Here is a 25,547-nt window from a genome sequence, read left to right as displayed (position 1 = left end):
TAAAAGCAGTATAAATAATACTCATGTCTGGAATATAGTATAGGCATGAGACACACAAGGCTTGGAATTCTAGACAATTAAATTAAAATGGTAGATAAGTCCTACAGATTAATAGCTATGTGAGTTTGAGATAAAAATCAAAACCAAAGTGAGTTCCAGGAATTTACCTCTACTGCCTTGCACAACGTGCTGAACACAACACAGGCATTCAAATGGTTGATACATGACAATTCAGCTCATGTCTTATAATTTCAATTTCCGCCATTAAAAAAATGGGAGTAATGATACACCACAATTTTTAGTTAGGTTATGTAATAATTACTAACACATAGCACAGGTTTTATAGGATACATGCATTACAAATATGAATCAATAAAGAACACCTGTGCAACTGGAAGACTATATATGGGGTGCTAAGACTAGAAAGACATTTGGAAATATACATAAAATATATAAATCATAGAAAAAAGTCTATGCCTTAGAGATTTGAAGAAGCTCCTTGAACTATTTCTATTGTCATCAGGGGTTTAGATACATTTAGTATTTATGGAACATTGCTTGTACATTCCAGGACTGTATTACATATGTTCTCATCTATATAATTACATAAAATCATACCTCAATCATGGAGGTATCGATATGATCAGATATAGGTATCTGATACAGAACACTAAGATTGAAATAAGTCTTTAAACTTGAAGATTCAAGGTAGTATTGACTTGTAAATAGATCAGTTTTTGTCCAGTCTCCCACTGTAAATGTGTTATCATGGATTTATCCAAGACTTTAGCTATCTTCACTTTATACTGACTCCTCTAATTAGCAACCTACATTTAGGTTTTTATCATTCATCAATTTCTAAGACTTTAAAAATCTCTGCATACTTTTTTCTAATAACTATTAGAGAAACAAAATGATAAAGTATTTTAAATTAAATGAACACATGTTAAAGTCCTTTTATAAAATGGAGATAATGATGTATATATTTCATGATTTTCAAAAAATTATTTGAAGGTAAATTTTTTAACTTTAAAAAAAAACATGTCATAGATATATATTTGAGACTTCTCAGTACCTACTATATAGTTAGAATAAATTAATTTATTTCAACAACCAATAAATCCTCCTATAGTTCACGCATCTTCCCAAGGATACTTAGTATGTATTTCTATTTGTAATTCATAGCAATGCCAAGAACTTATTGTGATTTTCCCATATGTGTGGATGTGTGGATGAGGAAATCTACATATGGAGAGTCATAATGACTTTGCCAAGGTCCTGTATTGTTAAAGGTGAGGTGGGACTTAGCCACACATTTTCAGCAATATACACAGGGCTACCACCATCACCCCCATCAGCCTCTCTCAGGCTCAAGATGCTTAATTAGAACAATTATTAGTAATTGCTATATTGTTTAAAAGCATAGATTCTGAATGGGGATTTGAGGAGTGATGGTATCTTTTTATTTGTAGAGAATATTTTTGCAGGATATAAAGTTATGAGACCTTTAAGGAGCTATTGATCTGAGGGCGTCATGAAAATACAAGGCTGTGCAAAGACAAACATGCTAATTCGAGTTGAAAGATCTGGAGAACTTAATCAATGTGGTTAGCCACTTACATGCTAAGATAGTTCTTACAGAATTTAGGAAAAGTTGCTTTAAGTATACTATAAAAAGTATATTCTGTATGTGGTTCTTAATCTCTTCCCCTCCTTAGCCTTACTTTCTGTCCTGGGAAAGTGACACCCAAACACCACTTCAACTTCCTTTCTTTCTCATTTGTTGTAGATTGGGTTTAGCCAGTAGGAAACAACAGCAAAACCTGGAAATCAGGAAGGGATGGAGAGACTAGGGCTGCAGCTGGAAGCTGAACTTTTCTGTATAAGCCTACAGCTCCTGTTTAGTGTCTTTACTATGGTGATGGCATGGTTGCACATCCAGTAACTATCACCTCTCCATTTCATCATCCTTTAGAGGTCAGGTGGCAACCACACAATTTTTGTTATTGTTATCCCAGAGAGCTTCACCCTTCTTTCTTAGTTTTCCTTCACTAAGACTCCATAAGGTCAAAGGTTTGGCATTAAATACTCCTTGATATTTTTCCTGTTGAGTGTGGCAATTACTCTCTACTGGGACTAAGTTGTGAGGGTAGATGAGACTAAGTTGCTTAACCTCAATTATATGTGATCCACAATCTCCCTCCCCATCATTAATGAATAGATAATAGGAATTAAAAGCCCATGCCAGATAGTAGAGCTGATGCCATACATTTGAAGGCAGCAGTGATGGATTGGAGTATCCACATGAAGCAAAATGTACATCAACATACTCAGTCAAAAGACAGCATGAAGAATGCTCATAAGGACTTTGGAGCATATGCTGCCCATAATCCATCAGAGACTATTGATGATCTGGGGATCTGGACCCCTTCAATCAAGAACAAAAAAAAGCTATATGAAGTTATAAATTGTTCACTGAAAGTAGGAAGGCAGACAAAGATTTGCTTAAGTCGTGATCATTAAACACAGTGAGGGTAAGAATTCATATTTTCTTCCATATTAGCCTTATTTTATCCATATATTTATATAGTATCTAATGTTTCATAAAATAATGTTGTGATTTTAACAGATGTTCGAATGTGCAAAATCAAAACCATGATTTTTCATGATGTATGCTCAGTGTGTCATCTGATCTTAATCAGACGAGCTTAGCTGAGCTACATTTTCCAGAATCTGGTCTTTATGTGATTACAGTAAGAAGCATGAGGTAGATGTTTGGAGATAAGATGAGACCAGAATCATGCACCTCAATTTTCCCAGGACCTATGGAGATATGACTTGCACTATTAAAGTCAGGAATCCTGGGAAACCAGGGACTGCTCATACTCCATTTGGAGGACTATGTGAGGCCATGGCTCAGTTTATTGCTGATGTGCTTGCCCTTATGGTGTACAGTAGTGGCAGAGCACTGTAAGTATCCCATCTATTGCACCTTTTTCTCAGCTTCTCTGATTCTTGTGCTAGATATGTTCTAGTTCCCTAAAGGAAGTGTCCACTATTCCCCCCCACAAGCCACCAGCTTGTTTGATGGTGCTAGCAAGTCCTTGTGATTGCTCAATCACCTTCTTTACATCTACCTTTCCCATTGAAAGGATCCTGTGGACCTCAATCTCCTAATGCTTATGGCTGTATCAGTTAATAGGTATTATTCTAGAATGGTGGTTCTGAATCTGTGGATTGTGCCCTTTTTGGTGTTCACATATCAGTATTCTATATATCAGATATTTAATTACAATTCACAACAGTAGTAAAATTACAGTTATGAAGGATCAACACAATAATTTTATGGCTCATAGGTCACGATAACATGAAGGACTGAATTAAAGGACTGTAGCATTAGGAAGGTCGAGAACAACTGTTGTAGATGAGAAGTCATGTGGATATTTTATTCTGTTTCTCCAGTTTGAACATGGTGCCAGGCAGGGGCTAGGAAGGTAATACAACTTTACAGGAGAAGATGTGAACAGAAAATGGGTGGTTGGATGATTGGAACTGGATGTCTATGTGAAGATGATTGTGTGATGTCCAAAATAACCTACCTTGGAGGAACTTGTCTGAGAAAACATATCTGAGCTTTAAGTCCTGAATATTTGATAATCCAGTGAAGCAAGTGTTCATTCATAAAGAAATGCAATGCAAGAATTTTATTAAAAGAATACCTGACTACTGCACATGTCCAGAAGAAGAGATGAGCATTCTGGGACTTTTCTCATTCCGCTTAATATTTCTTGGCTCCATACAACTTTCTGTTCTTGTATATAATGCAAAAATATATGCTGACTTTGATAATGAACCTCCTTTCTGTAGAAAGCTATTTCATAAAAATAAGAGGAGAAGCCTCATGCTGGGAGTTTCCATCATTGTGAAACATCTTGGTGAAACATGGGAACCAAATTATCTGCCTTTTCTATCAAGCAATGTTTGCCCAAGTAATCTCTGCCCTGAATTCTGTTTTTCTTAGTCTAAATCCATGTCATTATGCATCATTCAAATCCCGAAAATGCAATAAGTGTGGAGACTGAAGTGCATTTCAGCCCTCATTGATCAACATAATGATTCTAAATGTTTTTGATATAAAATAAATATTCTAATTTTGCTTACTCTTCATTTTTCCCCCTTGCAAACAGAGGAAAACTACAGCGCCTAGGGGAAGTGAAATTCTGCAGTTCTCTGCACTTGAAACATATAATGAGCTGGAGCCAATGATTCTACACTGCCTGGATATGAAGAATACTGGGTCGCTGTTGTCTGTATGGAACATATAAGAGACAAGGTCAGTGACAGAGATCAGGAGCCAGTCACAATGAAGTGTGTTTCTTGGTCTACTCTCCAATTATACTATTCACTAACAACAACTGTTGGACAGATTGCTAGTCATGTAGTTTGGTGGAAAAGAGCACCATACTAGGTATTTTTTGTTTTGTTTTGTTTTGCTTTGTTTTTCAAGACAGTATTTCTGTGTGTAACAGAGCCCTAGCTGTCTTGGAACTCTGTTAACCAGGGTGGCTTGAATTCACAGAGATCGATCTCCTTCTGCCTCCCTTGTTCAGGAATTAAAGGCATACACTATCACCACCCAGCTTCCATACCAGGTATCTTATTTTTGTTCTTGTTTTCTTTTTGAGACAAGGTTTCTCTGTATAGTCTTGGCTGTCCTGAAACTCACGCTGTAGACCTGGGTGGCTTTGAATTCAGAAATCCACCTGCCTCTGCCTCTGAAGATTTGGGATTAAAGGAATGCACCACCACTGCCCAGCCCGTACTAGATATCTTAACACCTATGCTCCAGAAATCTTATAACTCATTAAAAATCTGAATGACCTTGCAAAATTAATCATTTTGTCAATAATCTAAGGTTTTTCTCTCAAAACAAAAGCAAATAAATATAGATCCTAAAATTTAAAACAGTTAGGGCTTCTTTGAAGCTCAGCGATCTGGACTAGTTTCATGCAACACACATAGTGTTCTGTGGACATGTAGAGTTTGGGAACATACCCATGAGGTGCTAGAGTATTCTGTTAGACTTTTGTAATATCATAATTTTATTTAGATTAACACTTTTGAAAACTTTTAAACCTGTTATAAAGTATAAAAGCCTAGAATGGACACAACTGTCATGTGCGTGACTGGTCTCTAGGTCTTCCCAGCATTTCCATTTGCACTGACTATCTAAACTGAAAACCTTAAACACCAAAGTTTGAATTTTGTTTTTTATTTTTCTACAGGCTCATGCAAGACCTTTAATTTTTGAGTTTAGGAGGAAAATTAGAACTTTCTCCAATATTTGGTGACATTCTGACATGACTAAGAGTGATTACTGTCATTTATTCATTTGTCTCATGACAGCAAACCATTTACTATTCTAGCCACTGAGGTAACCAGGTATTTCTCCAGATCAATCTGGCACAATTCTACAGCCAAGATACAAATATCTATAGGAAAGTGCTAGACACGTAGATTGATCTATTTAATGTGTCTTTTTGTCTTTCTGTCTGTCTGTCTTAGTTAGGGTTTTACTGCTGTTGACAGTCACCATGACCAAGGCAACTCTTACAAGGACAACATTTATTTGTTGCTGACTTATAGGTTCAGAAGTTCAGTCCATTATCATCATGGTAGGAGCGTGGCATCATCCAGGTCGACATAGTGCAAGAGGAGCTGGAGATTTCTACATCTTCTTCTGAAGGCTGCTAGCAGATACTGGCTTCGAGGCAGCTAGGATGAAGGTTTTAAGGCCCACACCCACAGTGATATATCTACTCCAACAAAGTCACACCTAATCTAACAGGGCCATACCTTCTAATAGTGCCACTCCCTGGGCTGAGCATATACAAACCATCACTCTATCTATCTATCTATCTATCTATCTATCTATCTATCTATCTATCTATCATCTATCTGTCAAACTATCAATGATCACCTATCTAGCATGTGACATATTTTCTATCTCTGTCTTTGCCACTCTCTGCCTCTCTGTCTCTGTCTGTCTGTCTCTGTTGGTCTATTTGTCTCTCCTCTGTCTCTCTGTCTCTGTCTTTGTCTTTCTATCTCTCTCTTGCTTTTTGTCTCTGTGTGTGTGTGTTTATGGTTGAGCATGTAAGAGTGTAACAATAAGTACCTTCTTTAGTAATTCTCCACCTTAATTTTTGAGACAAGGTCCTTAACTGAATCTGGAAGTCATTAATTCATCTAGATTTGCTGGGTAGTGAGCTCTCAGAATGCCCCTGACTCTGCCTCCCTAATGGAATTCTCTTCCATGTGTGGCTTTTTTTTTTCTTCAGGTGTGTTGTGGGGAACTGGACTCTTGTCTTCATGCTTGGGCAGCAAATATTTTTCTGACCGAGCCATCTCTCTACCTCTGGGTATGTGCTGTTACACTGAGAATTTTTTTACACTGCAGCTATGACATCAGCCTGCTTGCTGAGCCTCTAAATACTTGGCCTCACTTACCTTCAATCAGCTACTGTCCTCCTCCTCCTCCTCCTCCTCCTCCTCCTCCTCCTTCTCTTCCTCCTCCTCCTCCTTCTCTCTGTCTCTGTCTCTCTCTCTTCCTCTCTCTTTTGTGCTGAATCTGCAGAGAATACATTGTTTGACTCTCTTCAAAAATGTCCTTATCCAGACTTAGAGATTACTAAGGATGAAATGAAATATTCTGAATGAAATGGCTTTGAAAATATGCTTCTTTTCTTATAGGGAAAATAGCTTCCACTAACTATGTTTATTTTATTAGGTTATATTTTTATATGAAAGGCTTAAGAAGTTTTAGAAATGAAACTATATATGAACACCAATGGACTAAAATCAGAAACAAGATAAAAAGAGGAGCATTAGTTTAGACTTTAGAGGCATATGGATAGGACACGAAGGAAGCCATTGTTTCAGAGTCCTGCATTCAAGGTCATCGTCTACCTTCCAAACCTCTGTAGCTTCAGCCTCCTGTTCAGCAAGTTAATCTTTCTTGTTTACTGCCTGAGACCTATAGGAGTTGGGTGTACATATGTGAAACCAAAAAGGTGATTTTCAGTTCCTGATTACACTTCCTAGCCCCTTGTAAGTTGTCAGTTTAGCAAAAAGGATCAAATTGAACAAAATGACAAGCATTATTCCTGGAACTCTGAGACAGTTGTAGAGACTGAAAAATACTGTCTCTGAATTTGATTTTGGAAAACAACACACACCTATGCTGATTTTGTAACATGTATAACATGAATAGAGCTACAATAAACATGGCTTTGCTTGTGTCTCTGTTTTATACTGACTTTAATACCTTCTGATATTTTCCTAAAAGTTGTGTCACTGAATTATATGGTAAGGTTTTTATTTTATTTTTGAGAAATCTCCATACTCATTGCCATATTGACTGGGCTAGTTTATATCCCTAGCTTGAGTTTTTCAGGGCTTGTCATTTATTATTTCTTTACTTTTCTCTTTCTCTTCTTCTTCTCCTCCTTCTCCTTCTCGTTGCCCTTCCCCTTTCCCTCCCCACTCTTTCTTGTGATAACCATTCTGACTGGAGTGAAATGAATTCTCAATGTAGTTTTGATTTGTACTTCTCCATTGTCAGGAAGCATGTGGATACTGAATGTTTTTTCCCCTGTATTTATTGTACGTTTGTAGTTTTACATGTGAAAGCTGTTCAATACATTTGCTATTTGTTAATTGGGTTTTATCATTTTGTGTTTATACTTTATCCTAAGGAGAGTGCTCAGCTGACTAACACTTTGTTCAGACATAAAATGTAACAGAACATGAAATTATAAAGTTTGTGGTACTTACTTTTTGGTAACTTTTGTGGCAGGGGTAGAAAACTAGTACCTCACAGTCTGATTGGTTGGTGGGGCTCTGCTGTATTATACTTGGTCATATGTGGCCTTTTTTGGAGACATTTAGAATCAACCATGGGGTTTCAAAACCATGGGCTCTTTTCTCATAGTTATGCAAATGATCCTAAAATTGTCCAAAGATTTAAAAGTTTCTGGATCACTAGACAAGAAGAAAGTTTAGGAAAACACTGAAGTCAAAAGACATGATTCTGATTTTAGAAAATATTATTCTTCTGCTCAAATAATTACCACTCATATGTTATTTGGAATTGAAAATTTAGTAGAAACAGAAACATTTGAAAAAGGATGTTGTGTGTTGTTGGGAGCCGACTCCTAGCAGAAAACAACTATCATCTTTGCAGCTATCTAGAGCCATATACCCTGACAAGAGACTTGTTTTCAATAGCCCACAACATCTGAGCACAATCTTGATTTCTCACATATCTTGTTTTGCTGCTTAGTGCCCCCAGCTGCAAGGTGCACGTGGTATCCACGCTGCAAGGCACATGACATAGTGACTTCATCTGTGTTCCCCTGCTTGTACACGAGGGCAAGGCACATGGAAAAGTGTATAAATACCCAGGAATTGCTTTCAATAAAGAGAGACTTGATCAGACCCTCTGTCTTGTCTTCATTTTTTGAGTCTCTTGCCTCTCCATCCCCACTCTCTCTCTTGCTAGACACTGATCCATGGACCAGAGCAGCAGCTCTGGTCGGGGCAGTGTGTGTGTGTGTGTGTGTGTGTGTGTGTGTGTATTGGGATATGTGAAGAGATGTTGAAATTTTAGAAAGTTCTCTATCGGAATTTCCTTATAAGGCTCATTGGTTTGTTTGTTTGTTTTTTGTTTTCCTTTTTGGTGTTGAAGTCCAAGTCTTACATATAGTAGGTGAACATTTCTTACCATTCAGCAATGTACTCAGCTCTGAGATCTAACTTTTCAGACATAAAACCAAATGGGACTGTGGAAGAGGAGCTGGAGGCAAAGGACTACAGAGGTCAGGCTCAGAGATCACTGTAAAGCATGGCCTAATCCTGGAGGGAGCTAGAGAGTAGGGCAGCACCAAGACAATGTGAAGAGCACAAGAGTGCTGTCCTCCAGAGCAACAGTTTGCCAGGTCCTGTCAGGTGGTTGTGGCTTAGGGCTGATCAGATAGTATGTGATCTGGGGTGATTCTGGTCACACAGGTGAACTGAAATAAAGAAGAGTACAATACATAAAGACAGTGTCTTCAGCTGATCCCTTGAAAGGGAGGGTTTGCTTCTGGATGGTGCTATTACATTTGGAAGTTCTGGATTACTGCTGTGCTCCCTACCTAATCAGCCCTATCTTCGTAATCAGGAGAAATAGTCTCAGTGGAAGCATATGTCAAATTTGGGTTCCTTACTCCATGGTAAAGAGAATTTGGCAGCAAAATGAAAAGAATGGCAGCTTGATCTTATGAGGGTCCCCTAAGAAGTAGCACTGGAGGTGTCTGAGTCTCTGTTGGTTGTCATTGAATCCCCTCCCCCCTACTTGAACTTCCTGGTTGGGCCTCAGTGGGAGAGGATGTGCCTAGTCCTGCTGCCACTAGATGCCCAAAACTGGGGTGGTACCCAAGGGTGGCTCTCCTTTTCTGAGAAGAAGGGGAAGGGGCAGTAGGGGAGAAACTTGTAAATTTGGACTGGGAAGAGAGGAGTGAGGGAGTTGTGGTTGGGATATAAAGCAAATAAAAAATAAAATTAAAACTATAAAGAAAGAGAGAGAAAGGGTAAAACTACCTAAAATCTTTCTCTATGTCATTACTTCAAAATTTGTGAATGTTCATATTTTACATGTTCAGATTTTTACATATTTTTGTGTGTATGTGTATGTAAACATATGCCACAGTTCATACCTGGAGGTGGAAGAATGCCTTTTGAGAATAGGTTATTTTCTTCTAGTTTGGAAATCTTGAGGATTAAATTCAACTCCTCAGTCTTGGTGGCCAGCACCTTTACCAGCTAAGCCATCTTGCCAACCCAAGTTTTGTCTTATCCAAATCCCCAAATTGTTGGGTTGTAGTGTCTGTGGGTTGATGTGTGGGTCCTGCACTCCCCCTTCCAAAAATAAAGCTAGGCTACTGCTCAGAGGGTCAGAGGTTTGAGGTACGGGAAGTTTACTGTGTCCCCATGCCATAGCTTCAGGGGTGGGGAGCACATTCTGAGGGTCCTCAGGTAGCTGGAGCTCTTGGCTTAGGGGTCCCAGGGCTAAAATGTGGCCAGGTACCAGCTGGTTCTCAGGCTCTTGGGCCCCCATACACCACTGAGGGGCTGCAGAAGGGCCAAGAATGAAGTGGAGAATATGGGCTGGATTTGCCTGCAGCCAAAGGGGAGAGGAAGAGCAATGAGTTCTGGCTGTGTCCTGTGTGTTAGTATTCTGTCTAAACTCCTCCTCCGGAGTTATCTGGCAACACCCAGGTATGCTCCTCCCCACAGTTACTTGGTAACAGCCAGGTAGGCGTGCCTACTATAAAAGGGGCTGCTTGCCTCCTCCCCTCTCTCTTACTCTCTTACTCTCTTACTCTCTTGCCTTTAGCTTCTCTCTGTCCCCTTGCCATTCCCCACTTCCCTTCCCCCCTCTCCACGTGGTCATGGCCGGCCTCTACTTCTCTCCTCTCTCTCTCCTCTTTCTCCACCATCTTCTCCCATTTCTCTCCCTACCTTTGCCCTCTTCCCTGAATAAATCCCCTCCCCTTTGAACTGCTTGGTTTGGTGTTGTCTGTTCTAAGTTGTGCGCCAAAGTCTAACACTGTGGGGATGAGAGTTCTTGGCTTGGTTGCTGCTCACTTGGCTTGGGTGTCTGGGAACACAGAAAGTTCTTTTGTGGGAGATTAGACAGTTGCTCTATAAATGAAGGCCTGCTTCATTGTTCCCCAAGGCGGACCCTGAAGAAGAAAAATAGTCCATGGTCTTAAGATATTTATTGTCATGGCAGAAAATAGATGAAAACAATACTCTAATTTCCTCAGGGCGGGTCTGAGGTTAAATACCTTTTCTAAGAAGGAGGCTCTGGGAAGGAATGTTTAATTGTCCTATATGACTAAAGAACCCCACTCTATGGAGTGCAGCCTCATGTCAGGAGCCTGGAGTCTGGGAGCATGGCAAAATGCCTATGGTCTCTTGTAGGGAACCCTACAGGGTCTCCTGCAATTTCCAGCCAGTGCTCGACCAGAAACCAGGCTGTCCTTCATGGTCCTACTCTAAATAATTGTGTGCAGTCATATTGTATGGAAGTTTTGATGACCTATCATGTGGGACCATGAAAGGATAGCTTGGTTTCTGGTGTAGCACTGGCTAGTGATGGCTGGAAACCCTACTAGGGATGGCATACATTTCAACACACTCCCAGACTCTAGGTTCCTGACGCATGGTAAGGACCTCCATTAATCTGTGCCTTTCAGTCACACAGGGCATACCCCTACAGCCCCTCCTGAAGAGACGTTTGTGTCACCTAGCACAGTAGAGGGTGTGACTACAGGCCTCGGGGCCTGAAGAGATCTACATACTAATGAGGTACCTAAAGGCCAGAGGGTGTAGCCAATTAAGCATTCCTTCCAAGATTCTTCTTCCTCCCTCCCTCCCTATTTAACTCAGGTCTGTCCTGAGAAACATGGGGGGGGGGGAGTAGGAGGTACAGTTTCATCCATTTTCTGTCCTGACAAACCTTTTAAAACCACGAACTTTCTCGTGTCTTTGGGGCCTGCTGTGGGGATCCATGGAGAAGGCCTTTGACTACCCTACCGAGCCACTGCTTAATCTCCCACTAGAAGACTTCTCTAAGTTCCCACCACAGAGACCTGCCAACTCAAGCAAGCTAGCCGAGACAGCGATCCAGCCAAGCAAGTGCTGTAAACAAGAATCTCCTACCCGTCAGGCCACTGCCAGAGCTCTCCCTCTCACCTCTCTCAGCTGTGGGCTCGTCCAGCTCTTATGCCCACACATCTCAGTTCTTCTGGGGCTCCCAGCAGCATTTGGGGGCCCAAGGACAGAGACCACCGATCTCCTGGTCAGCCTCCTTGGTCCGGAGACCCCATTCAGGAGCTCTGTCCCTGCAAGAATTTAGGCTGAGACCTCTCCATGCCCGGGCAGAGCCCTGCAGCTTCTCACAGCCCAGCCTTGGCCCAAGGAGGGAACTCAGTCAAATTCCCATGCTTCTGCCTCCCTGAGCCATGGCAGACATTCAGGAACCACAACCCAACCCAATAGGACTGATACCCACTCATGAGCTACAGCACAACACTATCACAATTTTCAAACTTATTAGATTGAAAACTACCAAGAAAACTAGTAAAATCCATCTCTTATTTATTGTTTTAGAAATGATTATAGCACCAAGGCTGTCACCTAATCAAGTGTTACTCTCTTATAACCTGATGGCATCATCAGAGTTCAAATGGAGCTGGTTTTGGCTGGAGGAAGTAATCTAGAGTATGACTTTGAAGAACATATCTTGTCTTTGCTTTTTCTAAATTTTATACTCTTGTTCTTGTTCACCAGGCAGTCAGCTGCTTAGATCTTTGGCATGATCTTGGCATAATCATGACCCAGAGGCAATGAGGGCAAGTAATCATGGGATGAAATCTTTGTACTCTTGAGCTCAAATAAATCTTATTTTCCCTATGGTTTATGTCTTAGGGACACATAGCTAACACACATGATATAATCCTGTTAATGCTCAAAAGTTTTAGTGAGTATACACATTTTGTCATTTATTCCTCTGTCTTAGAATGTCTGCTCTTGTAAGTAGCACTTACAGTATAAGCCATTTAGTATTTTATTGGACTTTTTCCTTAGGGTCATGTTTTATATTTTATTTCTGGGCTGAAGGTTAGGATTTTAATTATTTTCTTATTTTTCTATTCCTGAAGCCTGTGGCTGCATTGACTCAGTTTGGGATTTTAGTGCTGTGATGAAATACCATGACGAAAAACAACTTAGAGAGGAAAGAATGTATTTCTCTTACACCTTCAGGTGACAGTCCGTCATCAATGGAATTCACAGCAGGGACTCAAATCACAAATCTGAAGGCAGAAACCAAAGCAGAAGGAATGGAAAATTCTGATCAATGGTTTTCTCTCTCTGGTTTGCTGTGTTTCCTTGCTTACATTTTCCAGAACTACCTGTCTAAGGATAGCACTAACCACGATAGGCTTGGTATTCTCATATCAATCACTATTCAAGAAAATATGTTGAAAACATACACACAGGCCAGTTTCATAGGGATATTTCCTCAGTTGTAGTACTTCTCAGATAAGTTTAGCTCATGTCAGGTAGACGATAGATAGATAGATAGATAGATAGATAGATAGATAGATAGATAAGTAAATAAATAATCTAACGAGAACATGTGCTTTGTTGTAAAAGTCTCATTCTTTATCTGTCTCTACAGATCACAGTATCAGTGAGACCTGATGTTACTGATAATATTACTGCATGCTAGACACTTGGAGCTTCTGTACTCAAGAGCATCATGGTTTATCTAACTCAACAAAGAAGATGATATAGACCAGGAATTCTTAGGTACAAAAGGGCTAGACAATATACCATGCACAAGACAGAAGAATGGCAAGGCTTATATTTGAAAGCCTTATATTTAGCAGAGTCTCCCCAGACTGACTTCATATTCCCTACATTGTATCTGTATGTGTTAGGCATTATTTGATCCTTTTGTGTTTATTAAAAAGTTCATATTTGTAGAAGAGTCAAAAGACATGAGTAGAAAATCATGTCAAAATATGGAAGTATGAAACCCTGATCAAAACTATAATTTCTTTGGATAACTTTTAGTTCTTCTCTATTGTCAAGCCAGGATCAACAGATGTCAGAGCTACTGTTTGTTTTCTGTAAGAGATATCTAGGGAATAAATGAATGAATGAAACCCAGGGAAGTCCCTATACTTGGACTCTAGACATCTTTTAACAACATCTGTGTGAAAAGGTTAGATCTCTCTGTGAGCCCTGGCAGGCAAAGTCCTATGGGTTAGCACAGATGACCAAACTCAACAACATCTGTTAATGGAGGGAATCTTTAGCCTCAGAGGCCAGTGAAGTGTTTTGAGCCATGGAGAAATAGGAAAAGGAACATTTATAGCTTGAGTAGGAGCAGTATGAAAATAGCAAATGTGTGTAATTACATTGTGACTAGAGTTTGCACTGGAGTCAGACTGTGGAAGATGCACACACAGGGTGCCATGTAATCCATCTGCTGATGTTTGAGTTGTCAAAAAATAAAAGTACACACAGAAAACAAAAGAAATGAAGAGCATGGGGACTTACACTCAGTAACCTCTTATTGCTGTTTTCCCTGATATCAGAACCCATTTTTAAAAGATCTCCATCTTAGGAAAATGAAATACATTTGTTTAAGTTTGTAATGATTGAATGTATTTTAAATATATCTGCCTTATTTCATTGGTCTACATGTGCTAGAGCAATGGGTAAAGTAGTTCCAGCATGAGCAAGCCTTGGAGGAGTATAGGACAGCAGTGTCTAGAAAGGGAAGAACTTTGTAAGGAAACTTATAGCAAGTTACATGGACTGACTTCATGAGTATTGTTCAGGGAGCAAAGAGGTTATAACATTTTATGCAGGAACAATGGCTTGTGGAAAGTTATAGCTTGCTTAGGATATTTGAAAATACTCTGAGGTAAGTCAACAATGCAGGGAACTATGGATGGGAGTATAGACTAAGAAGAATAAGAACGATATAATCTAGGAGAAAAGTCTGATTTCTGGAGGTTCTGCAGAGAAAGCCCATGCAGCTCTACTCTATGGTATCAGTGACCCAGGGCCATCACCCCAGAAAAAGCATGCATTAACCAAAGCTGTAGCCAGACAGGCTCTCTTCTAGCCAGTTTTTTTGTGATGCTACAAATGTATGTCAGTTCTATGAGCATCAGAGTCCCATATTTCAGGTAGAAAAACATTCGTTTCTCTTTTACAAGATTGTATTTGAAGATGTAAAAAGAAAATGGAAATTGTAAATGCGATACATACACAGGGTGGAATTTGAATTATTGATCATTGGAGTCATATAGTCTTCAAAGTATTACAGCCAATTACTATTTTTACCAGTGACCCTCAAGACACTGGACAGTAAGGTACTGTTGCTGAATACAATACATACTTGAATCATATAGAACATAGAAAAATAAATCTGGTAAGTTTCATCCTTGTTGCCTAGATTTTATAGAGCTAGCAGGTACTTTGCAAACTACCAAAGGAAAAAAAAGCAGTTCACTTTTACCCAGATGTGAAGCCTATAAGCTATGATAATGACTGCCTGAAAATACTGTACAATACTGGCACAAATGTCATGGGAGTAACCAACAGCTTTCTTCTGGTATGTAAGTCCCACTCCACAAGTGTCACTCATGCCTGGCACTGACAATTGTACCCAAATCCATGGCTGGCCATGCCATAGACCTTGGAGGATAAACTACTACTATTATTTATTATAGTAATAAATCATTTCCTATGTTCTTCTGTTTATACCCATAGGTTAGACCAATTCTCAGTCCTCATCATAAATTAATTGATGGCGATTAATACAAAGACCTACAATTGATTAACATATAGAGAATAAAGTATTGTGTAGTGCTTACTCCTAAATGGGATATCTATTCTACCTTAGGTCCCCTTTGAGCTCCAAGCTCAAAGATCATGGTGGGGAAAGGGCCAAAGGTAGGAGAAGACTGCTGTCAAACTGTTTTCTGGACACAACTGGGCTTTTGGAAAATGGCTGCGGCTAGTACTGGATGCATAAAACATCCACAAAGTCAAGGCAATCAAAATCTCAGTGTGGATGGGGAGAGATGCACAGCATCCTCCCCTAGCTGGGCAGCTATTGACAAATTTTGACTGCTGGGAGGAAGAAACTGTTCATTTTCTTTAAGGCTATGACTCTTAATATGCTTCCTATGCTCTGGGAAATGTACATATGTACACGTATTGTCAATACTTAGTAGATGAAGTAGGGTTCCAAAGAATACATGAGAAAAGTTAGGAGGGAAAGTGATTGGGGAGCAGATGGATATAAGAAGAGTTGTGGGAGAGGGAGTTGGTGGTGGATTTGATCAGAACACATATTCATATATAAAATTCTCAATACATTTTTAAAAGAAAATGAAAATTATGAAATCTGCAGGAAAAAAAACCTTGGATTTGGAAAATATTATATTAAGTGAGGCAACCAAGGCATATAATCACAGTTTGTACTCTCTCTCAGATGCAAATCCTAGCTTCTACCTTTTATACATGTGTGATGAAGTGGTAAAGACTGTAAGTGGAGTTCATGAAATTAGAATAGGGCCCAAAGGATCTGAAGGCATTAGGATGGTGGCAGAGTTAGAGGTCATCACATGTGATCTGAAAGTGAAAGGGGAAACACTGAGTGGAGAAGGACAAAAGCTAAGAGAGTAGGCTGGAATATGGCCACAGTAGTGTATGCGGAGGTGGACTGGGAGGAGGTCAATCAAAATGAAATACATATAGAATGTTAAGAAAACCTGTCTCTTTACACATTAAAGTTTTTACAAAGGTTGGAATGAAAGAAACTAATTGTAGCCGGGCAGTGGTGATACTCACCTTTAATCCCAGCACTTGGGAGGCAGAGGCAGGCAGATTTCTGAGTTCAAGGCCAGCCTGGTCTACAGAGTGAGTTCCAGGACTGTAGGGCTACACAGAGAAACCCTGTCTTGAAAAACTAAAAAAAAAAAAAAAAAAAAAAAAAATAGTAAAGAAAAGAAAAGAAAAAGATAAAGAAAAGAAACTAGTTATATCTCTGGCATTTGCAGTGTAAGACTCTGCTGCACTGGGCTTCAAGATGGTGTCCAGTGTTTGGAAGTCCAGTGTTTGGTGTCCATCTTGTTTGTTCAACAAGATGGCTCTATAGGAAAAGACACCTGCTGCCAGGCCTGATAACCTCAGCTTAATCTCTAGGACCCACATGATGGAAGAAGAGAAACACTCCTGCAAGTTTTTTTCTGTGACAGGTATGTACATTCTGTCTGTCTGTCTGTCTGTCTGTCTGTCTGTCTGTCTGTCTCTGCCTTTCATTTATTTATGTCTTACATTATATACAATATAAAAAATGGGCTGAATATGATTTAATTCAACACATAGAAACACATTTACAATTGTTGTGACCACTTTAAAAAATAATGCTGTGGAGAAATTTTTTTTATCACTTTAAGGATGTGTTCTTCAGTAGGAAAGGGAATGGAAGGCAAGACCATGTGAGACTGAAGAGTGGAAAGAGAGGAAGAAATACAAGGCAGGTGCTTCACTGCATAATTTTAAGCACAGAAGAGCAGCGTCCTACTCTGTCAAGAGACTCCTTAATAGAGACCCCATTGAGCAAGTGTTCTACGTGGTGTAGCCATCCCGGGCCCCAAAGAACAAGTCAGACCCTGTGTCTCAGGGTCCTGTGATCATTCTTTTTCTCTGTCCCCCTGAGTCGAGGAACAATAATTCTTGCTAAGCTGGCTCCTGAACATGCAGTTAATTTAGATCTATTGAGTTTACAAGGATTACCTGGCTTCCTTTGTAGTAAATAAAGCTATAAACAGCTGGTGAAATTGATTAATGGCTGCAGGCAAGCTGCAACATTTGATCAATGACAAAAGCCCTTCCTCAGGTACTATGTAGAGGAGAGAGGATCCCAGGGTGAAGAGCATGGCCTGAGGCAACACAGTCAGTGCAGGGGTATCAGTCAGGTCAATCTGTATGAGATGCTTGCTACCCAACCTAGATGAAGGTTTTTTAAACTTTCTTCATGTTTTTTTTTTTTGTGTGACCTCCAATAATTTGCATTTCTATGATTTAAAAAGTAGAGTGTTTCCTCCATATAACAGGAAGGTTTCACTCACAGACACTCAAGAGCATGTTTGTGTGAATAAAATCAGCATAATGACAATGCCAGCTGACATGCTTCTGTGGATCAGGGAATTCCACATGATCTAAACCCCAGATAAAGAGCTACTGGTGGTCAATGGCTCACTCTGCAGGGATGAGGCTCCATATATATTGTCCAATCCAATATGAGCACAGTAGATTAAGTATACATATGATATTACAATAATTAAAAAGATACTTATTTGAAGGGGAGTTGGAAAGGATATAGGGACACCGATGAATGATGTAGATGCAGGGATCATGCATTGAAATTCTCAAAAATAAAACTTATTTTTAAAAAGGAAACCATTAATATGTGCGATTGTTTTTGAAACTCTGAGGAAGGCTTTAAAAAGATAAGACAAAGTGATTTTTGTTATTTAAATATTGTTATTGGTCAGCTTACTCCCTATACTTTTGAGATCATCAGAAATTCTTCTTAAAAATGTCAACTTGGCCATATTCTTTCTGCTTCTGCTGAATTCTCAGGCTAAACCTTCAAATGGTCATAAGCATGATCAAGTCAGCCCAGCTTGAGTCAGCCTGTTCTCTCAACATTTGCATCTCCTGCAATTGTCCTCCTTTCCTATTAGATTCCAACCTTTGGATTCACTTTATATCTCAAACATTTGTGGGCTTTCACCCAGTGACTAGCCTCTGCCCTGTTTTCTTCTCATCTTGAAGACTTAGTGCTGGAGAGATTCTAACACATCTAAACATCACAAAACTTTTGTCCTCTTGTGCAACTACATTTAGTGAAACTTTTTGAGCATGTTCTGCCATTTCCCACTTCTGTGCTCCTACTATATTTTATTGCTTGGATGGTTGTATTCCATTTCATTCCTCCCCACTGATAGCAAGCTCCCATTGAGAATACTGTCTTCATGAAGCACTGTATGGGTGAAGAACATGTATCACCACTGAATCTTTGCTAATAAGTGAATTGAATATCAAGGACACAATTTTGTATTTGTCCCTAATCATTTAACATTATATCCTATTGGTTTTATGTGCTGTTTGTTATTCCATCAAGCACACATTTGATTTTATTCTGTTTTTCCCTTGTAAATGGCTAATTACATTTTGTCTTAGATGAAAACTATAGCTTAAATTTCATAATTTGACATACTTAGAAAGTATTTCCCAGAAATACTTTAAAGTGTACAAAGTATTTCCTCATTAAAAAGAAACATAATCATGAAGTGCTTGTCCTGTAGCATTCTGAAAATTCCAGCTTCGATAAGGTACCAGTGAGTTTTTCATGGGACCAGGGAAGTTTGAAAAGATGACACATAAGATGCAAGATAGAATAGTCCTTTACATTAGGTTTCCAAAATTCAATAACTTAAAAAAGAAAACTTTTCCATAAGGAGAAAACCTCTACAGATAGTATGTAAGCAACACATCTATAGATAGATACATAAGCAATGAAAGTCTTTATATATTTTTACCAGTAATAGTCTATTTATTAACAGTTACATGATAAATTTAGCCTCTGGTCATAGTTTGCCAGGATCTAGTCTTGAGAATTAAATTAAATGTATATAATTTAATGTCTGGCACATAGAAAACATCTAATAAAATGATAGCTATCATTGAGATATTGGTGATTCCATGGTTGTCACTTGTCTAGTGAACCTGGCTAGCCACCGTCATCCCAAAGGTATTTGAATTCTCACATCTGCAATCAGATCCAATGGTTCTTCTACTAGCAGTCTTGAAGAACATGTTGTGTTCCAAGAAAAGTTTGGTGCGTGCCCTCTGTTTATGTGCATTCCATTATCACTCAAGAATTTGTGGACTTCGTTGCAAGTTCCATCCTTTTCAATTGGACACATTAGTTTAAAGGGCATAATTACTTCTAATTGAATTCTCAGTCAATACTCTGCAGTGCCATTAAGGACATAATCAATACTCACTCCGTGGAGTACTTCTAGCTCAATATCCTTACTGGTCCAGACCTGATCAGCTGAGATCTGAGTATATATTAAATGACACCCAACAAATGAGTTCTGAGACTTTGACCTCCAGGAGTGATTTCTGCTGTGTTTTCACCTATGTCGATAGAAAACTGTTGGCCACATGCACCAGGAGTGGCAATACTCAGAAAGCTGAAGGATCAGAATAGTTGATGCCCACATCATTGTCTTTATGGCTCCAGAGGAAGAGAATGGCTTGAGCAGAAGAGAAAAAAAATCACACGTTTACATTCATATCAGAAGACTTAAGAAGACATATGGTTTATCTGGGTGAAATTCTAAAGCTCTTTCTGAAGCACCAAGATATTTACTCTTACTACTGTTAAAAATATCTCATACCAAAGGGCTCTGGCTCTATCAGTTCCACTACTCATGGGCGAGCCAGCTACACTCCATACAGGAGATAAATAATGCAGAACATCATCCCTCCTCCTCCCCTCCTCCTCCTCTTCCTTCCTTTCCTTCTCCTCCTCCTCCTACTTTTCCTCCTATTTCTCCTCCTCTTATTCCTCTTACTCTTTCTCCTTCCTTCCTTCCTTCCTTCCTTCCTTCCTTCCTTCCTTCCTTCCTTCCTTCCTTCCTTCCTTCCTTCCTCTCTTTCTCTCTTTCTCTCTCTCTCTTTCTTTCTCTCTTTCTCTCTTTCTTTCTTTCTTTCTTTCTTTCTTTCTTTCTCTCTCTCTCTCTCGCTCTTCTTTTTTTCTGACAATCTATTACGTTTATAGTATACCAACTATTATTTCTTACATATCATCTGTAGATATATGATTGTAGAAAAAGACAAAGGAGAGATATTTATAGTCTGACATTAATATTAACCATTGCTATGACCTCATTGATGTATGTCTCATACATTTAAAATCTATTGATTATATTTTACTTGTGTAGCTGTGATGAAGAGGCTCATCAACCTGATGGCATTTAGACTCAAACTAAGGCCCAAATCCATGGGGAAGTTTTTGAGGCTTTATTGATGTAAGATGACTTTATGGGATGGGGTCCCATACAGAATAAATCATGAGCACTGGCATTCATGTAACAAAAGGCTAATATGGCACTTGCTCTCACACAATATGACTGACCACTCCTTTTCCTGTTGTTATAATGTTGTTGTAGTGAGGATTGTATCCTTAAATTGCTAGTTCAAATGAACTCTTCCTTGTGTTGCTCTTGTTACTACTTGATCAAAGCTTTAAGAATAACACTATGTAAATAATAGCAAATAGCACAGTTCCTTGTATATATATACATAGCTAAATGATGACTTTTGTGATGCAAATTAATATACACATATTCTTCCATAGTTATTTTAATATTTTGTGGGAAGAGTCTCTAAACTCTTTGAAAAGTTTTAGTTTACAATAAATGATTAATAAAGTGGTCTTGCTGGACTATATATCTAGACTTATTTACTCTAACCAAATTTGTATTTTAAAAATTCTCCCCCTAATTTTTGTCCATTTTCCAGTCATTACTCACCTCTGCTCTACTCTGTGCCTTGGTTTATTTAACTTTCACATTTTGAGTCATTTTGTATAGAAGTGAAATAAGTTTCAGTCCTTATCTGGCTTATTTTACTTAGAGCAATGTCTTTCAGATTCATTAATGATATTCTTAGTAATAACATCATGTTTTTCATAAGCAAGGATAATATTATACTCTTTGTAAAATGTATTGTTACTTCTTAAACCATTCATTTATCCACTGATGGGAACTTAGTTTTTTATTGTCCTGATTATTGTGATTAATGCCACAGTGACTGAAGAAGTTAAGATATCTCTTTGCAGATTAAGATTTTGATTCTTTTAGATACATCTCTAGAAACAGACCTTTTTGGATTATATGATATCTCTCTTTTAACTTTTAAGGATTTTCTATGATGTCTGTACTGATTTACACTTCCATCAGCAGTGTATATATATTTTAATATACCTTTACATATACTCATCTTTTGTCTTTTTGATCATGGTTATCCCAATAGATGTCAGATAATAGCTCATTGTGCTTTAAATGTATATTTCACTAAGAATCCATTACTTTAATATTAACATTTGTGTAATGTACAAAAGAATGAATTACATTGTTTTATACATATATATATAGTATACTGTGATGATATTCATCATGATTTTCTCTCCTTTTCAGTAGTTCCTTTTTCCAAATGATTACCTTTTTGCTTTCTTCATTTTTAAAAACTTTTTATTGGTGCTTTGTGAATTTCACATCACATACCTCAATTCCACCCATCTTTCCCTCCTCTTGTACCTGCCCTCTATCCTTGCAACCTTCTCCATGACAGAGAAAAAACTTTTTCATTGTAGAATCTGAGATTATATCATAGTGTATCCTCCAGTATATCCTTGTGTCCACATTTCCTTGCTTATAAATATTTATTGCAATGACTCATTGGTTTGGTACAGGGCCTCTGGCTTCTGCTATTCTATTAGTACTGGGACCTCACTTGGACTCCTCTCAAGCATCCTGTTGTTGCCCTGTGTCATAGAGATCCTGTAGTTTTGCATCTGTAGGACTGGCCCCTTCATGTACTCCAGCAGTTCTTCTATGGGTCCACCCTGCTACCCAGGCGAGGTGCAGGGCCTTCTCTCCTGAGTGTTATAGCTGGAGAAGGGCAGGGACAGCTCTCCTCCTTTCATAACCCCAGGGCCAGGTCTTCTGCCTGCTGCAAGTGGTAAGGGAGAAGGAGGGAGGAGGGTATCTTCCCCTCCTCCATGCCACCACACAGGATAAGAGTGGTAAGGCCAAGTCTTCCTCACTTGTGCCCTTGGGGGCTTGCTCACCTACAACTCCCTCAATGTACAGGGCCCTGTCTTCCACATACTGCATCTGGTTAGGGGCTGGGTCAGTTCTCCTGCTCTCATTCTCCTAGGACCAGCTTTCTGAAGATGCCCAGGTGAAGGGTGGGGCCAACAATGCACTGCTCTCAGACATTAACATAACCCCAGGCAGCAGCCCATACCATGGATGTCCACCTGGACTTCGGTAGTAACACATCTCTGTTGCTGCAGGGCCACAGACTAACTGTGGCCCCCAGTGACAGTACAGGTCAGGAACACACCATGGTCCCAGGTGGCATCACTAGCTACTCACATCAACCTCTTTCTCACTACCCTCAAGTCTCTAGTTCTTTCTCTCTTCATTGTGCCCATACCTTTCTGTTACTCCTTTTCTTCCATTTCTCCTGGGTATCATCCACTTACTTTCTCCTCTTTGTGGTACCCAGGATCTCTGTCTAGGATCATCTCAGAAGTGGTCTCAGGAGTGCTATGCCCCACTTGTGCATTATGGGGAGGGCACAGGTTACATTATGCATGGTCTTCCCACATCTAGGCCTATTTGGTTCTCAACTGGTGGTAATCTCAGGCTAGCTACTTGTACAGGCCCATTGGCACTGGTCGGGTGTTCATCTTGGGCTTGCTCCTTGCTTGGCCTGTTGGATTGGCCTTATTTGAGGATCATCAGTCACGGGCTCACTTGCAGCTAGAGTCTTTAGTCACAGGCATGTATTCTCCTAGACTCCAGCTCACTCCTGCTTCTTGTGGTCTGAGCCCGCTGGTGCCACTTTTTTTAGGGAATGTTAGGCTACTAATCATTCAGATGTTCATAGATCAGATATTGAGCATTGACATTGCCTTTCTTCTCTCTGCCACCTATGGTTACAAAAGTGACACAGTAGCCACACCTGTAATGTTTCTAGAGGCAGCTGATTTCCTCATTTTTAATTTTTAATTTTTTAAAATTTAAAATGTATTTTAATTACATTTTCCCCTCTCTTAATTTCTCCCAGATTCTCTCTAACTCTTTACCTATGTAATTTCACATTCTCTCTGTCTCTCTCTCTCTCTCTCTCTCTCTCTCTCTTTCTCTCTGTATCTCTCTCTCTCTGTCTTTCTCCCTCCCTCCCCCCTCTCAAAAAATACAATACATAAACCAACCAAACAAAAAAGGTTAAAAAAAAGGAAAAAAACCAATAAGATAAAAATTACTAAAACAAAGTAAAACAAAATGCACTCACAGAAATCCCTCTAGTTTATGTTGCCCAACCCTGCCTAGGCATGGAATCTGCTCTAAAGGTTGGCTGAGTGACATCCTAGTGACATCCAATTGATAAAACTTATTTTTCCTTTTCTAGTCCAAATCAGTTGCAATTTTTTTTTTTTTTTTTTTTTTTTTGGTTTGAGGTGGAAATTGTGTGCAATTCTCCTTTTCCATTCTGGAGTCAATGCAACCAAGTAAAAACTCCAGTGTCAGGAATTGGTGATATCTTACTGAATCATTAGCCAAAGGGGTCCAGTAGACAATCCCCATTTAAATATCATAGTCCATTGTCAACGATATTGGTTGTCCTTCACAAACTGATTGTAAGGTCCTGTTGCTGAAGACATAACTTATTTATATCACTAAAAATGGAGAAATAGAGCTAATTCTCAGCTATAACTGTCCTCCTTACTGGCTAGTTAGTGGTCATGGTGATACCACTATGGGAGGAAAAAACGTAATCATCAGAATCACTCAGCTACAAAAGCTGTGACCTATAAAAGTAAACAGCCTATAAGATATCCTGGCATATTAGTGGGACAAACATTACTGGAGTAACCAACCACTTTTTAAAAGTGGATTTAGGGCCAACTCCCTGAGATGGAACTCATACCTGACACTGATAAATTAACCAAGAATCTGAGACTAGATAGGTCATGAGACCTAGGGGAAAAGCTATTACTATTATTCTACAAATGGTGACTCCTTATAAATGATTGCTATAGCTATAGATAAGTACATCACTCAGCCCTCATTGGTTCTTCTTGCAGTAGATGCTAATTGACAAAGAGACCCACAATTGTACAATGTGTAGAGAATGACAGACTTTGGAGCACTCATCCCTAAATGGAATGTCTTTATCAAACTAGGGCTCAAAGATCTATCCAGAAAATAATGAAGAAAAACTAGAGATCCAGAAGTGACGAATGACTCTAAAAAAATAAAGTTTTCCAGACACAACAAGGCAGATACACACAGAAATTCAAAGACTGTGCTAGCATGCACCAGTTTAAACCAGACAGATTTTGTTTTCTTAATGAACAATGATATGAAACATTTTTTTCATATACCTCTTAGTCAGTTGTATTATCTTCTTTGGAGAAGTTTTAAAGGTATTTTTGTCCATTTTAAAAAGTGGATTGGTATTGAATTATTTGGGTATTTAGTTTTGCTCACAAATGATGGCTTCTTTCCTGTATTTGACCCTGATTTGTATGCATAAAAGCATATTATGCTTCTTCTTCCTGAATGGATGAATCTGTTCATGAACTCACCATTAACCTATTTCTTGCTTTGAGCAAAATCCATTCTGTGATCTAATGTATTTGAATTTGTGCTTGGTAGGCCATCAGTTTACTCACCCACTTAATAATTATGTCAGGAACCAATTGTCTAGACTGATAAAATTTATTGAGCACAGTAACCTAATATGTGGACAGATGAATATATAAATAGTTTTTAGTGAACCTATTTTCTTATATAAATAATATTACAAAGGGCTCAAAGGAACCAAAAAGGAATGTAATGAGTTACTCAAGTAGCACCATATATTAAGTATATATTAAGTAAATATTAAGTACTCTTGAGTCAGATAGTGGTAATGAGGGAAGTAGACAAGAAATGAGACATACTACTAAACTTCAGTCTTATTTTAATTTGTTATATAATTGCTGGATGTATTAACAAATAAATAAAATATTTGCCACATTCAAGTTCAAA

At 38.9% G+C, this 25,547-nt stretch overlaps 1 non-coding gene across 1 annotated transcript; it reads right to left on the bottom strand.

The window, feature by feature from the left end:
• Positions 1-23,363: 23,363 nt before the first annotated feature.
• LOC114625940 lies at positions 23,364-23,494 on the bottom strand. The gene has a single exon (XR_003712153.1). It is a non-coding gene; the product is annotated as a small nucleolar RNA SNORA17 (small nucleolar RNA).
• Positions 23,495-25,547: the final 2,053 nt, after the last annotated feature.

This window comes from Grammomys surdaster, unplaced genomic scaffold (genome assembly GCF_004785775.1).
Source record: "Grammomys surdaster isolate TR1022 unplaced genomic scaffold, NIH_TR_1.0 224, whole genome shotgun sequence".
In the NCBI taxonomy this organism is placed as follows: Eukaryota; Metazoa; Chordata; class Mammalia; order Rodentia; family Muridae; genus Grammomys; species Grammomys surdaster.
The sequence above is the reverse complement of the archived record's forward strand: the minus strand, read 5'-3'. Positions and strand labels throughout refer to the sequence as shown.